Here is a 15,625-nt window from a genome sequence, read left to right as displayed (position 1 = left end):
GCGCTTATTACCCTTCTATTTACTGCAGTGAATGTGGTATTTAAGTAAAATTATATTTATGGCGTCAGAGTCATCAGTTAAGTTAGTGAAAATATACTGTAGATGTGTGTGTGTGTGTGTGTGTGTGTGTGCATGGAGTGTATGGAGTGTATGTAATTCTCGCTGTGTCCTCCAGGTGACAGTATATAGTGAGTGTAGTTCTGGTGGTTAAACGTGCTTCAGATCCGCTCTGCTCTCGCCGGGCGCAGTGGCGCGCGCCTGTAATCCAGGCTACTGGGAGGCTGAGGCTGGCGGATCGTTTGAGCTCAGGGGTTCTGGGCTGCAGTGCACTATGCCGATCGGGTGTCCGCACTAAGTTCGGTATCGATATGGTGCTCCTGAGGGAGCTCGGGACCACCAGGTCGCCTAAGGAGGGGTGAACCGGCCCAGGTCGGAGACGGAGCAGGTCAAAGCCCCGGTGCCGATCAGTATTGGGATCGCGCCTGTGAATAGACGCTGCAGAGCAGCCTGAGCAAGATAGCGGAACTCAGTCTTTTAATACTTACAGAGCTCTCAACTCATCAAATATACATTCTGTACATTACACCATCTTCTACACGCCTCCACCACCTCCATCTCCAACTCTTTATATTACAATCAACTCATCAAATATACATTCTTTACATTACACCATCTTCTACACACCTCCTCCATCTCCAACTCTTTATATTACAATCAACTCATCAAATATACATTCTTTACACCATCTTCTACACACCTCCACCACCTCCATCTCCAGCTTTCTCTTTATATTACAATCAACTCATCAAATATGCATTCTGTACATTACACCATCTTCTACACGCCTCCACCACCTCCATCTCCAACTCTTTATATTACAATCAACTCATCAAATATACATTCTTTACATTACACCATCTTCTACACACCTCCTCCATCTCCAACTCTTTATATTACAATCAACTCATCAAATATACATTCTTTACATTACACCATCTTCTACACACCACCTCCATCTCCAACTCTTTATATTACAATCAACTCATCAAATATACATTATTTACACCATCTTCTACACACCTCCACCACCTCCATCTCCAGCTTTCTTTTTATATTACAATCAACTCATCAAATATGCATTCTTTACATTACACCATCTTCTTCACACCACCACCGCCTCCATCTCCAGCTTTCTCTTTATATTACACTCTATAAAACACACACTAATTAAACCAACCACACACACGTCTTCTCCTCAGCAATTCTCACAGAGTACATTTAATCACCTGGATTTAGGATTTTTTTTGATAAAGGAAAATTATCAACTCTAGAAATGTAAACGAAAACTTAAAAACTCTATGAAAATTTAAATTAAACTGATCAACTTTATACAAATATAAAATAATCTTATGAACTTAAGAAAAATGATGAAGTAAAGTTATCCGTAAAAAAAACAGATATATAAAAGTGAATAAATGAAGGATACAGGTGAATGAGATGCTGTATTTTTGTTAAAAAAGTAAAGTTTTATTTCTTTTCGGATCCTGGTTCAGTTCCCCAGCTGTACTCAGTAGAGTCTCCTCAGAGGGTTCTGAAAGTGTAGTGCTGTGTGAACAGTGCTGAAAGGGCTTCTGTTTCTACTCCATTTCAGTATTTAAAAACAGGAGCTTCATGTTTTTACCGTGAAGAAGAACAAGACAGTTTGGCCTGGAGAAATGGGAGTGGTGCGCATCCAGCCAGTCAAGGTAGTTCAGCATCTCCACCTCTGAAAAATACCCTGAAAAAGACATAATGAGAAAAGCACTGACAGACAATTAGTGAAAATCAGTGAAAAGTAGTGAGAATAAGTGAGAATTAGTGAGATTTAGTATAAACAACACATTCAAACCTGAATTATCTTCAGTGATAGAAAAAATTGTAAAAAATCTGTTTTTGTCTGTAATAAAAACTCTAATAACCTGCTATAAAACATGTATAGCAAATAAATCCAATTAACTAAAATATTGAATATATATTTTTATTTCCATTGCATTGGAATGTGTGTGGAGTGTGTGTAATTCTCGCGGTGTCCTCCAGGTGTCAGTATATACATATAGTCAGTTTAGTTCTGATGGTTTAACGTGCTTCAGATCCGCTCTGCTCTCGCCGGGCGCAGTGGCGCGCGCCTGTAATCCAGGCTACTGGGAGGCTGAGGCTGGCGGATCGTTTGAGCTCAGGGGTTCTGGGCTGCAGTGCACTATGCCGATCGGGTGTCCGCACTAAGTTCGGTATCGATATGGTGCTCCTGAGGGAGCTCGGGACCACCAGGTCGCCTAAGGAGGGGTGAACCGGCCCAGGTCGGAGACGGAGCAGGTCAAAGCTCCCGTGCCGATCAGTAGTGGGATCGCGCCTGTGAATAGACGCTGCAGAGCAGCCTGAGCAAGATAGCGGAACTCAGTCTTTTAATACTTACAGCGCTCTCAACTCATCAAATATACATTCTTTACATAATTAAACCATCTTCTACACGCCTCCACCACCTCCATCTCCAACTCTTTATATTACAATCAACTCATCAAATATACATTCTGTACATTACACCATCTTCTACACGCCTCCACCACCTCCATCTCCAGCTTTCTCTTTATATTACACTCTATAAAACACACACTAATTAAACCAACCACACACACTTCTTCTCCTCAGCAATTCTCACACAGTACATTTAATCACCTGGATTTAGGATTTTTTGATAAAGGAAAATTATCAACTCTAAAAATATAAAAGAAAACTTAAAAACTCTATGAAAATATAAATTAAACTGATCAACTTTATACAAATATAAAATAATCTTATGAACTTAAGAAAAATGATGAAGTAAAGTTATCCGTAAAAAACAGATATATAGGTGAATAAATGAAGGATACAGGTGAATGAGATGCTGTATTTTTGTTAAAAAAGTAAAATTTTATTTCTTTTCGGATCCTGGTTCAGTTCCCCAGCTGTACTCAGTAGAGTCTCCTCAGTGGGTTCTGAAAGTGTAGTGCTGTGTGAACAGTGCTGAAAGGGCTTCTGTTTCTACTCCATTTCAGTATTTAAAAACAGGAGCTTCATGTTTTTACCGTGAAGAAGAACAAGACAGTTTGGCCTGGAGAAATCGGAGTGGTGCTCATCCAGCCAGTCCAGGTAGTTCAGCATCTCCACCTCTGAAAAATACCCTGAAAAAGACATAATGAGAAAAGCACTGACAGACAATTAGTGAAAATCAGTGAAAAGTAGTGAGAATAAGTGAGAATTAGTGAGATTTAGTATAAACAACACATTCAAACCTGAATTATCTTCAGTGATAGAAAAAAATTTAAAAAATCTGTTTTTGTCTGTAATAAAAACTCTAATAACCTGCTATAAAACATGTATAGCAAATAAATCCAATTAACTAAAATATTGAATATATATTTTTATTTCCATTGCATTGGAATGTGTGTGGAGTGTGTGTAATTCTCGCTGTGTCCTCCAGGTGTCAGTATATACATATAGTCAGTTTAGTTCTGATGGTTTAACGTGCTTCAGATCCGCTCTGCTCTCGCCGGGCGCAGTGGCGCGCGCCTGTAATCCAGGCTACTGGGAGGCTGAGGCTGGCGGATCGTTTGAGCTCAGGGGTTCTGGGCTGCAGTGCACTATGCCGATCGGGTGTCCGCACTAAGTTCGGTATCGATATGGTGCTCCTGAGGGAGCTCGGGACCACCAGGTCGCCTAAGGAGGGGTGAACCGGCCCAGGTCGGAGACGGAGCAGGTCAAAGCCCCCGTGCCGATCAGTAGTGGGATCGCGCCTGTGAATAGACGCTGCAGAGCAGCCTGAGCAAGATAGCGGAACTCAGTCTTTTAATACTTACAGAGCTCTCAACTCATCAAATATACATTCTTTACATAATTAAACCATCTTCTACACGCCTCCACCACCTCCATCTCCAACTCTTTATATTACAATCAACTCATCAAATATACATTCTGTACATTACACCATCTTCTACACGCCTCCACCACCTCCATCTCTAACTCTTTATATTACAATCAACTCATCAAATATACATTCTTTACACCATCTTCTACACACCTCCACCACCTCCATCTCCAGCTTTCTCTTTATATTGCACTCTATAAAACACACACTAATTAAACCAACCACACACACTTCTTCTCCTCAGCAATTCTCACACAGTACATTTAATCACCTGGATTTAGGATTTTTTGATAAAGGAAAATTATCAACTCTAAAAATATAAAAGAAAACTTAAAAACTCTATGAAAATATAAATTAAACTGATCAACTTTATACAAATATAAAATAATCTTATGAACTTAAGAAAAATGATGAAGTAAAGTTATCCGTAAAAAACAGATATATAGGTGAATAAATGAAGGATACAGGTGAATGAGATGCTGTATTTTTGTTAAAAAAGTAAAATTTTATTTCTTTTCGGATCCTGGTTCAGTTCCCCAGCTGTACTCAGTAGAGTCTCCTCAGTGGGTTCTGAAAGTGTAGTGCTGTGTGAACAGTGCTGAAAGGGCTTCTGTTTCTACTCCATTTCAGTATTTAAAAACAGGAGCTTCATGTTTTTACCGTGAAGAAGAACAAGACAGTTTGGCCTGGAGAAATCGGAGTGGTGCTCATCCAGCCAGTCCAGGTAGTTCAGCATCTCCACCTCTGAAAAATACCCTGAAAAAGACATAATGAGAAAAGCACTGACAGACAATTAGTGAAAATCAGTGAAAAGTAGTGAGAATAAGTGAGAATTAGTGAGATTTAGTATAAACAACACATTCAAACCTGAATTATCTTCAGTGATAGAAAAAATTTTTAAAAATCTGTTTTTGTCTGTAATAAAAACTCTAATAACCTGCTATAAAACATGTATAGCAAATAAATCCAATTAACTAAAATATTGAATATATATTTTTATTTCCATTGCATTGGAATGTGTGTGGAGTGTGTGTAATTCTCGCTGTGTCCTCCAGGTGTCAGTATATACATATAGTCAGTTTAGTTCTGATGGTTTAACGTGCTTCAGATCCGCTCTGCTCTCGCCGGGCGCAGTGGCGCGCGCCTGTAATCCAGGCTACTGGGAGGCTGAGGCTGGCGGATCGTTTGAGCTCAGGGGTTCTGGGCTGCAGTGCACTATGCCGATCGGGTGTCCGCACTAAGTTCGGTATCGATATGGTGCTCCTGAGGGAGCTCGGGACCACCAGGTCGCCTAAGGAGGGGTGAACCGGCCCAGGTCGGAGACGGAGCAGGTCAAAGCCCCCGTGCCGATCAGTAGTGGGATCGCGCCTGTGAATAGACGCTGCAGAGCAGCCTGAGCAAGATAGCGGAACTCAGTCTTTTAATACTTACAGCGCTCTCAACTCATCAAATATACATTCTTTACATAATTAAACCATCTTCTACACGCCTCCACCACCTCCATCTCCAACTCTTTATATTACAATCAACTCATCAAATATACATTCTTTACACCATCTTCTACACACCTCCACCACCTCCATCTCCAGCTTTCTCTTTATATTACACTCTATAAAACACACACTAATTAAACCAACCACACACACTTCTTCTCCTCAGCAATTCTCACACAGTACATTTAATCACCTGGATTTAGGATTTTTTTTGATAAAGGAAAATTATCAACTCTAAAAATATAAAAGAAAACTTAAAAACTCTATGAAAATATAAATTAAACTGATCAACTTTATACAAATATAAAATAATCTTATGAACTTAAGAAAAATGATGAAGTAAAGTTATCCGTAAAAAAACAGATAAATAGGTGAATAAATGAAGGATACAGGTGAATGAGATGCTGTATTTTTGTTAAAAAAGTAAAGTTTTATTTCTTTTCGGATCCTGGTTCAGTTCCCCAGCTGTACTCAGTAGAGTCTCCTCAGTGGGTTCTGAAAGTATAGTGCTGTGTGAACAGTGCTGAAAGGGCTTCTGTTTCTACTCCATTTCAGTATTTAAAAACAGGAGCTTCATGTTTTTACCGTGAAGAAGAACAAGACAGTTTGGCCTGGAGAAATGGGAGTGGTGCTCATCCAGCCAGTCCAGGTAGTTCAGCATCTCCACCTCTGAAAAATACCATGAAAAAGACATAATGAGAAAAGCACTGACAGAGAATTAGTGAAAATCAGTGAAAAGTAGTGAGAATAAGTGGGAATTAGTGAGATTTAGTATAAACAACACATTCAAACCTGAATTATCTTCAGTGATAGAAAAAATTGTAAAAAATCTGTTTTTGTCTGTAATAAAAACTCTAATAACCTGCTATAAAACATGTATAGCAAATAAATTCAATTAACTAAAATAACGAATATATATTTTTATTTCCATTGCATTGGAATGTGTGTGTGGAGTGTGTGTAATTCTCGCGGTGTCCTCCAGGTGTCAGTATATACATATAGTGAGTTTAGTTCTGATGGTTAAACGTGCTTCAGATCCGCTCTGCTCTCGCCGGGCGCAGTGGCGCGCGCCTGTAATCCAGGCTACTGGGAGGCTGAGGCTGGCGGATCGTTTGAGCTCAGGGGTTCTGGGCTGCAGTGCACTATGCCGATCGGGTGTCCGCACTAAGTTCGGTATCGATATGGTGCTCCTGAGGGAGCTCGGGACCACCAGGTCGCCTAAGGAGGGGTGAACCGGCCCAGGTCGGAGACGGAGCAGGTCAAAGCCCCCGTGCCGATCAGTAGTGGGATCGCGCCTGTGAATAGACGCTGCAGAGCAGCCTGAGCAAGATAGCGGAACTCAGTCTTTTAATACTTACAGAGCTCTCAACTCATCAAATATTCTTTACATAATTAAACCATCTTCTACACGCCTCCACCACCTCCATCTCCAACTCTTTATATTACAATCAACTCATCAAATATACATTCTGTACATTACACCATCTTCTACACGCCTCCACCACCTCCATCTCCAACTCTTTATATTACAATCAACTCATCAAATATACATTCTTTACACTATCTTCTACACACCTCCACCACCTCCATCTCCAGCTTTCTCTTTATATTACACTCTATAAAACACACACTAATTAAACCAACCACACACACTTCTTCTCCTCAGCAATTCTCACACAGTACATTTAATCACCTGGATTTAGGATTTTTTTTGATAAAGGAAAATGATCAACTCTAAAAATATAAAAGAAAACTTAAAAACTCTATGAAAATATAAATTAAACTGATCAACTTTATACAAATATAAAATAATCTTATGAACTTAAGAAAAATGATGAAGTAAAGTTATCCGTAAAAAACAGATATATAGGTGAATAAATGAAGGATACAAGTGAATGAGATGCTGTATTTTTGTTAAAAAAGTAAAGTTTTATTTCTTTTCGGATCCTGGTTCAGTTCCCCAGCTGTACTCAGTAGAGTCTCCTCAGTGGGTTCTGAAAGTGTAGTGCTGTGTGAACAGTGCTGAAAGGGCTTCTGTTTCTACTCCATTTCAGTATTTAAAAACAGGAGCTTCATGTTTTTACCGTGAAGAAGAACAAGACAGTTTGGCCTGGAGAAATGGGAGTGGTGCGCATCCAGCCAGTCAAGGTAGTTCAGCATCTCCACCTCTGAAAAATACCCTGAAAAAGACATAATGAGAAAAGCACTGACAGAGAATTAGTGAAAATCAGTGAAAAGTAGTGAGAATAAGTGAGAATTAGTGAGATTTAGTATAAACAACACATTCAAACCTGAATTATCTTCAGTGATAGAAAAAAGTGTAAAAAAAAATCTGTTTTTTTGTCTGTAATAAAAACTCTAATAACCTGCTATAAAACCTATATAGCAAATAAATCCAATTAATTAAAATATTGAATATATATTTTTATTTTCATTGCATTGGAATGTGTGTGGAGTGTGTGTAATTCTCGCTGTGTCCTCCAGGTGTCAGTATATACATATAGTCAGTTTAGTTCTGATGGTTAAACGTGCTTCAGATCCGCTCTGCTCTCGCCGGGCGCAGTGGCGCGCGCCTGTAATCCAGGCTACTGGGAGGCTGAGGCTGGCGGATCGTTTGAGCTCAGGGGTTCTGGGCTGCAGTGCACTATGCCGATCGGGTGTCCGCACTAAGTTCGGTATCGATATGGTGCTCCTGAGGGAGCTCGGGACCACCAGGTCGCCTAAGGAGGGGTGAACCGGCCCAGGTCGGAGACGGAGCAGGTCAAAGCCCCCGTGCCGATCAGTAGTGGGATCGCGCCTGTGAATAGACGCTGCAGAGCAGCCTGAGCAAGATAGCGGAACTCAGTCTTTTAATACTTACAGAGCTCTCAACTCATCAAATATACATTCTTTACATAATTAAACCATCTTCTACACGCCTCCACCACCTCCATCTCCAACTCTTTATATTACAATCAACTCATCAAATATACATTCTGTACATTACACCATCTTCTACACGCCTCCACCACCTCCATCTCTAACTCTTTATATTACAATCAACTCATCAAATATACATTCTTTACACCATCTTCTACACACCTCCACCACCTCCATCTCCAGCTTTCTCTTTATATTGCACTCTATAAAACACACACTAATTAAACCAACCACACACACTTCTTCTCCTCAGCAATTCTCACACAGTACATTTAATCACCTGGATTTAGGATTTTTTGATAAAGGAAAATTATCAACTCTAAAAATATAAAAGAAAACTTAAAAACTCTATGAAAATATAAATTAAACTGATCAACTTTATACAAATATAAAATAATCTTATGAACTTAAGAAAAATGATGAAGTAAAGTTATCCGTAAAAAACAGATATATAGGTGAATAAATGAAGGATACAGGTGAATGAGATGCTGTATTTTTGTTAAAAAAGTAAAATTTTATTTCTTTTCGGATCCTGGTTCAGTTCCCCAGCTGTACTCAGTAGAGTCTCCTCAGTGGGTTCTGAAAGTGTAGTGCTGTGTGAACAGTGCTGAAAGGGCTTCTGTTTCTACTCCATTTCAGTATTTAAAAACAGGAGCTTCATGTTTTTACCGTGAAGAAGAACAAGACAGTTTGGCCTGGAGAAATCGGAGTGGTGCTCATCCAGCCAGTCCAGGTAGTTCAGCATCTCCACCTCTGAAAAATACCCTGAAAAAGACATAATGAGAAAAGCACTGACAGACAATTAGTGAAAATCAGTGAAAAGTAGTGAGAATAAGTGAGAATTAGTGAGATTTAGTATAAACAACACATTCAAACCTGAATTATCTTCAGTGATAGAAAAAATTTTAAAAAATCTGTTTTTGTCTGTAATAAAAACTCTAATAACCTGCTATAAAACATGTATAGCAAATAAATCCAATTAACTAAAATATTGAATATATATTTTTATTTCCATTGCATTGGAATGTGTGTGGAGTGTGTGTAATTCTCGCTGTGTCCTCCAGGTGTCAGTATATACATATAGTCAGTTTAGTTCTGATGGTTTAACGTGCTTCAGATCCGCTCTGCTCTCGCCGGGCGCAGTGGCGCGCGCCTGTAATCCAGGCTACTGGGAGGCTGAGGCTGGCGGATCGTTTGAGCTCAGGGGTTCTGGGCTGCAGTGCACTATGCCGATCGGGTGTCCGCACTAAGTTCGGTATCGATATGGTGCTCCTGAGGGAGCTCGGGACCACCAGGTCGCCTAAGGAGGGGTGAACCGGCCCAGGTCGGAGACGGAGCAGGTCAAAGCCCCCGTGCCGATCAGTAGTGGGATCGCGCCTGTGAATAGACGCTGCAGAGCAGCCTGAGCAAGATAGCGGAACTCAGTCTTTTAATACTTACAGCGCTCTCAACTCATCAAATATACATTCTTTACATAATTAAACCATCTTCTACACGCCTCCACCACCTCCATCTCCAACTCTTTATATTACAATCAACTCATCAAATATACATTCTTTACACCATCTTCTACACACCTCCACCACCTCCATCTCCAGCTTTCTCTTTATATTACACTCTATAAAACACACACTAATTAAACCAACCACACACACTTCTTCTCCTCAGCAATTCTCACACAGTACATTTAATCACCTGGATTTAGGATTTTTTTTGATAAAGGAAAATTATCAACTCTAAAAATATAAAAGAAAACTTAAAAACTCTATGAAAATATAAATTAAACTGATCAACTTTATACAAATATAAAATAATCTTATGAACTTAAGAAAAATGATGAAGTAAAGTTATCCGTAAAAAAACAGATAAATAGGTGAATAAATGAAGGATACAGGTGAATGAGATGCTGTATTTTTGTTAAAAAAGTAAAGTTTTATTTCTTTTCGGATCCTGGTTCAGTTCCCCAGCTGTACTCAGTAGAGTCTCCTCAGTGGGTTCTGAAAGTATAGTGCTGTGTGAACAGTGCTGAAAGGGCTTCTGTTTCTACTCCATTTCAGTATTTAAAAACAGGAGCTTCATGTTTTTACCGTGAAGAAGAACAAGACAGTTTGGCCTGGAGAAATGGGAGTGGTGCTCATCCAGCCAGTCCAGGTAGTTCAGCATCTCCACCTCTGAAAAATACCATGAAAAAGACATAATGAGAAAAGCACTGACAGAGAATTAGTGAAAATCAGTGAAAAGTAGTGAGAATAAGTGAGAATTAGTGAGATTTAGTATAAACAACACATTCAAACCTGAATTATCTTCAGTGATAGAAAAAATTGTAAAAAATCTGTTTTTGTCTGTAATAAAAACTCTAATAACCTGCTATAAAACATGTATAGCAAATAAATTCAATTAACTAAAATAACGAATATATATTTTTATTTCCATTGCATTGGAATGTGTGTGTGGAGTGTGTGTAATTCTCGCGGTGTCCTCCAGGTGTCAGTATATACATATAGTGAGTTTAGTTCTGATGGTTAAACGTGCTTCAGATCCGCTCTGCTCTCGCCGGGCGCAGTGGCGCGCGCCTGTAATCCAGGCTACTGGGAGGCTGAGGCTGGCGGATCGTTTGAGCTCAGGGGTTCTGGGCTGCAGTGCACTATGCCGATCGGGTGTCCGCACTAAGTTCGGTATCGATATGGTGCTCCTGAGGGAGCTCGGGACCACCAGGTCGCCTAAGGAGGGGTGAACCGGCCCAGGTCGGAGACGGAGCAGGTCAAAGCCCCCGTGCCGATCAGTAGTGGGATCGCGCCTGTGAATAGACGCTGCAGAGCAGCCTGAGCAAGATAGCGGAACTCAGTCTTTTAATACTTACAGCGCTCTCAACTCATCAAATATACATTCTTTACATAATTAAACCATCTTCTACACGCCTCCACCACCTCCATCTCCAACTCTTTATATTACAATCAACTCATCAAATATACATTCTTTACACCATCTTCTACACACCTCCACCACCTCCATCTCCAGCTTTCTCTTTATATTACACTCTATAAAACACACACTAATTAAACCAACCACACACACTTCTTCTCCTCAGCAATTCTCACACAGTACATTTAATCACCTGGATTTAGGATTTTTTTTGATAAAGGAAAATTATCAACTCTAAAAATATAAAAGAAAACTTAAAAACTCTATGAAAATATAAATTAAACTGATCAACTTTATACAAATATAAAATAATCTTATGAACTTAAGAAAAATGATGAAGTAAAGTTATCCGTAAAAAAACAGATAAATAGGTGAATAAATGAAGGATACAGGTGAATGAGATGCTGTATTTTTGTTAAAAAAGTAAAGTTTTATTTCTTTTCGGATCCTGGTTCAGTTCCCCAGCTGTACTCAGTAGAGTCTCCTCAGTGGGTTCTGAAAGTGTAGTGCTGTGTGAACAGTGCTGAAAGGGCTTCTGTTTCTACTCCATTTCAGTATTTAAAAACAGGAGCTTCATGTTTTTACCGTGAAGAAGAACAAGACAGTTTGGCCTGGAGAAATGGGAGTGGTGCGCATCCAGCCAGTCAAGGTAGTTCAGCATCTCCACCTCTGAAAAATACCCTGAAAAAGACATAATGAGAAAAGCACTGACAGAGAATTAGTGAAAATCAGTGAAAAGTAGTGAGAATAAGTGAGAATTAGTGAGATTTAGTATAAACAACACATTCAAACCTGAATTATCTTCAGTGATAGAAAAAATTGTAAAAAATCTGTTTTTTTGTCTGTAATAAAAACTCTAATAACCTGCTATAAAACATGTATAGCAAATAAATTCAATTAACTAAAATAACGAATATATATTTTTATTTCCATTGCATTGGAATGTGTGTGGAGTGTGTGTAATTCTCGCGGTGTCCTCCAGGTGTCAGTATATACATATAGTGAGTTTAGTTCTGATGGTTAAACGTGCTTCAGATCCGCTCTGCTCTCGCCGGGCGCAGTGGCGCGCGCCTGTAATCCAGGCTACTGGGAGGCTGAGGCTGGCGGATCGTTTGAGCTCAGGGGTTCTGGGCTGCAGTGCACTATGCCGATCGGGTGTCCGCACTAAGTTCGGTATCGATATGGTGCTCCTGAGGGAGCTCGGGACCACCAGGTCGCCTAAGGAGGGGTGAACCGGCCCAGGTCGGAGACGGAGCAGGTCAAAGCCCCCGTGCCGATCAGTAGTGGGATCGCGCCTGTGAATAGACGCTGCAGAGCAGCCTGAGCAAGATAGCGGAACTCAGTCTTTTAATACTTACAGAGCTCTCAACTCATCAAATATTCTTTACATAATTAAACCATCTTCTACACGCCTCCACCACCTCCATCTCCAACTCTTTATATTACAATCAACTCATCAAATATACATTCTGTACATTACACCATCTTCTACACGCCTCCACCACCTCCATCTCCAACTCTTTATATTACAATCAACTCATCAAATATACATTCTTTACACCATCTTCTACACACCTCCACCACCTCCATCTCCAGCTTTCTCTTTATATTACACTCTATAAAACACACACTAATTAAACCAACCACACACACTTCTTCTCCTCAGCAATTCTCACACAGTACATTTAATCACCTGGATTTAGGATTTTTTTTGATAAAGGAAAATTATCAACTCTAAAAATATAAAAGAAAACTTAAAAACTCTATGAAAATATAAATTAAACTGATCAACTTTATACAAATATAAAATAATCTTATGAACTTAAGAAAAATGATGAAGTAAAGTTATCCGTAAAAAACAGATATATAGGTGAATAAATGAAGGATACAAGTGAATGAGATGCTGTATTTTTGTTAAAAAAGTAAAGTTTTATTTCTTTTCGGATCCTGGTTCAGTTCCCCAGCTGTACTCAGTAGAGTCTCCTCAGTGGGTTCTGAAAGTGTAGTGCTGTGTGAACAGTGCTGAAAGGGCTTCTGTTTCTACTCCATTTCAGTATTTAAAAACAGGAGCTTCATGTTTTTACCGTGAAGAAGAACAAGACAGTTTGGCCTGGAGAAATGGGAGTGGTGCGCATCCAGCCAGTCAAGGTAGTTCAGCATCTCCACCTCTGAAAAATACCCTGAAAAAGACATAATGAGAAAAGCACTGACAGAGAATTAGTGAAAATCAGTGAAAAGTAGTGAGAATAAGTGAGAATTAGTGAGATTTAGTATAAACAACACATTCAAACCTGAATTATCTTCAGTGATAGAAAAAAGTGTAAAAAAAAATCTGTTTTTTTGTCTGTAATAAAAACTCTAATAACCTGCTATAAAACCTATATAGCAAATAAATCCAATTAATTAAAATATTGAATATATATTTTTATTTTCATTGCATTGGAATGTGTGTGTGGAGTGTGTGTAATTCTCGCGGTGTCCTCCAGGTGTCAGTATATACATATAGTCAGTTTAGTTCTGATGGTTAAACGTGCTTCAGATCCGCTCTGCTCTCGCCGGGCGCAGTGGCGCGCGCCTGTAATCCAGGCTACTGGGAGGCTGAGGCTGGCGGATCGTTTGAGCTCAGGGGTTCTGGGCTGCAGTGCACTATGCCGATCGGGTGTCCGCACTAAGTTCGGTATCGATATGGTGCTCCTGAGGGAGCTCGGGACCACCAGGTCGCCTAAGGAGGGGTGAACCGGCCCAGGTCGGAGACGGAGCAGGTCAAAGCCCCCGTGCCGATCAGTAGTGGGATCGCGCCTGTGAATAGACGCTGCAGAGCAGCCTGAGCAAGATAGCGGAACTCAGTCTTTTAATACTTACAGAGCTCTCAACTCATCAAATATACATTCTGTACATTACATCATCTTCTACACGCCTCCACCACCTCCATCTCCAACTCTTTATATTACAATCAACTCATCAAATATACATTCTTTACACCATCTTCTACACACCTCCACCACCTCCATCTCCAGCTTTCTTTTTATATTACACTCTATAAAACACACACTAATTAAACCAACCACACACACTTCTTCTCCTCAGCAATTCTCACAGAGTACATTTAATCACCTGGATTTAGGATTTTTTTTGATAAAGGAAAATTATCAACTCTAAAAATATAAAAGAAAACTTAAAAACTCTATGAAAATATAAATTAAACTGATCAACTTTATACAAATATAAAATAATCTTATGAACTTAAGAAAAATGATGAAGTAAAGTTATCCGTAAAAAACAGATATATAGGTGAATAAATGAAGGATACAGGTGAATGAGATGCTGTATTTTTGTTAAAAAAGTAAAATTTTATTTCTTTTCGGATCCTGGTTCAGTTCCCCAGCTGTACTCAGTAGAGTCTCCTCAGTGGGTTCTGAAAGTGTAGTGCTGTGTGAACAGTGCTGAAAGGGCTTCTGTTTCTACTCCATTTCAGTATTTAAAAACAGGAGCTTCATGTTTTTACCGTGAAGAAGAACAAGACAGTTTGGCCTGGAGAAATCGGAGTGGTGCTCATCCAGCCAGTCCAGGTAGTTCAGCATCTCCACCTCTGAAAAATACCCTGAAAAAGACATAATGAGAAAAGCACTGACAGACAATTAGTGAAAATCAGTGAAAAGTAGTGAGAATAAGTGAGAATTAGTGAGATTTAGTATAAACAACACATTCAAACCTGAATTATCTTCAGTGATAGAAAAAATTGTAAAAAATCTGTTTTTTTTGTCTGTAATAAAAACTCCAATAACCTGCTATAAAACATGTATAGCAAATAAATTCAATTAACTAAAATAACGAATATATATTTTTATTTCCATTGCATTGGAATGTGTGTGGAGTGTGTGTAATTCTCGCGGTGTCCTCCAGGTGTCAGTATATACATATAGTGAGTTTAGTTCTGATGGTTAAACGTGCTTCAGATCCGCTCTGCTCTCGCCGGGCGCAGTGGCGCGCGCCTGTAATCCAGGCTACTGGGAGGCTGAGGCTGGCGGATCGTTTGAGCTCAGGGGTTCTGGGCTGCAGTGCACTATGCCGATCGGGTGTCCGCACTAAGTTCGGTATCGATATGGTGCTCCTGAGGGAGCTCGGGACCACCAGGTCGCCTAAGGAGGGGTGAACCGTCCCAGGTCGGAGACGGAGCAGGTCAAAGCCCCCGTGCCGATCAGTAGTGGGATCGCGCCTGTGAATAGACGCTGCAGAGCAGCCTGAGCAAGATAGCGGAACTCAGTCTTTTAATACTTACAGAGCTCTCAACTCATCAAATATACATTCTGTACATTACACCATCTTCTACACGCCTCCACCACCTCCATCT

At 39.9% G+C, this 15,625-nt stretch overlaps 1 long non-coding RNA gene across 2 annotated transcripts; it reads left to right on the top strand.

The window, feature by feature from the left end:
- Positions 1-205: 205 nt before the first annotated feature.
- Positions 206-15,546, top strand: LOC125798984 (uncharacterized). Of its 2 annotated transcripts, none has more exons than XR_007437771.1 (2): positions 206-445; positions 15,454-15,546. It is a non-coding gene; the product is annotated as an uncharacterized LOC125798984 (long non-coding RNA). The 2 variants fall into 2 exon arrangements; XR_007437772.1 differs by lacking the exon at positions 206-445 and adding an exon at positions 2,151-2,352.
- The last annotated feature ends 79 nt before the right edge of the window (positions 15,547-15,625 follow it).

The sequence above is a fragment of the Astyanax mexicanus genome, chromosome 2 (assembly GCF_023375975.1).
Source record: "Astyanax mexicanus isolate ESR-SI-001 chromosome 2, AstMex3_surface, whole genome shotgun sequence".
Classification (NCBI taxonomy): domain Eukaryota; kingdom Metazoa; phylum Chordata; class Actinopteri; order Characiformes; family Acestrorhamphidae; genus Astyanax; species Astyanax mexicanus.
Note: the sequence above shows the minus strand (reverse complement) of the source record. Positions and strands in the feature narration are given on the sequence as shown.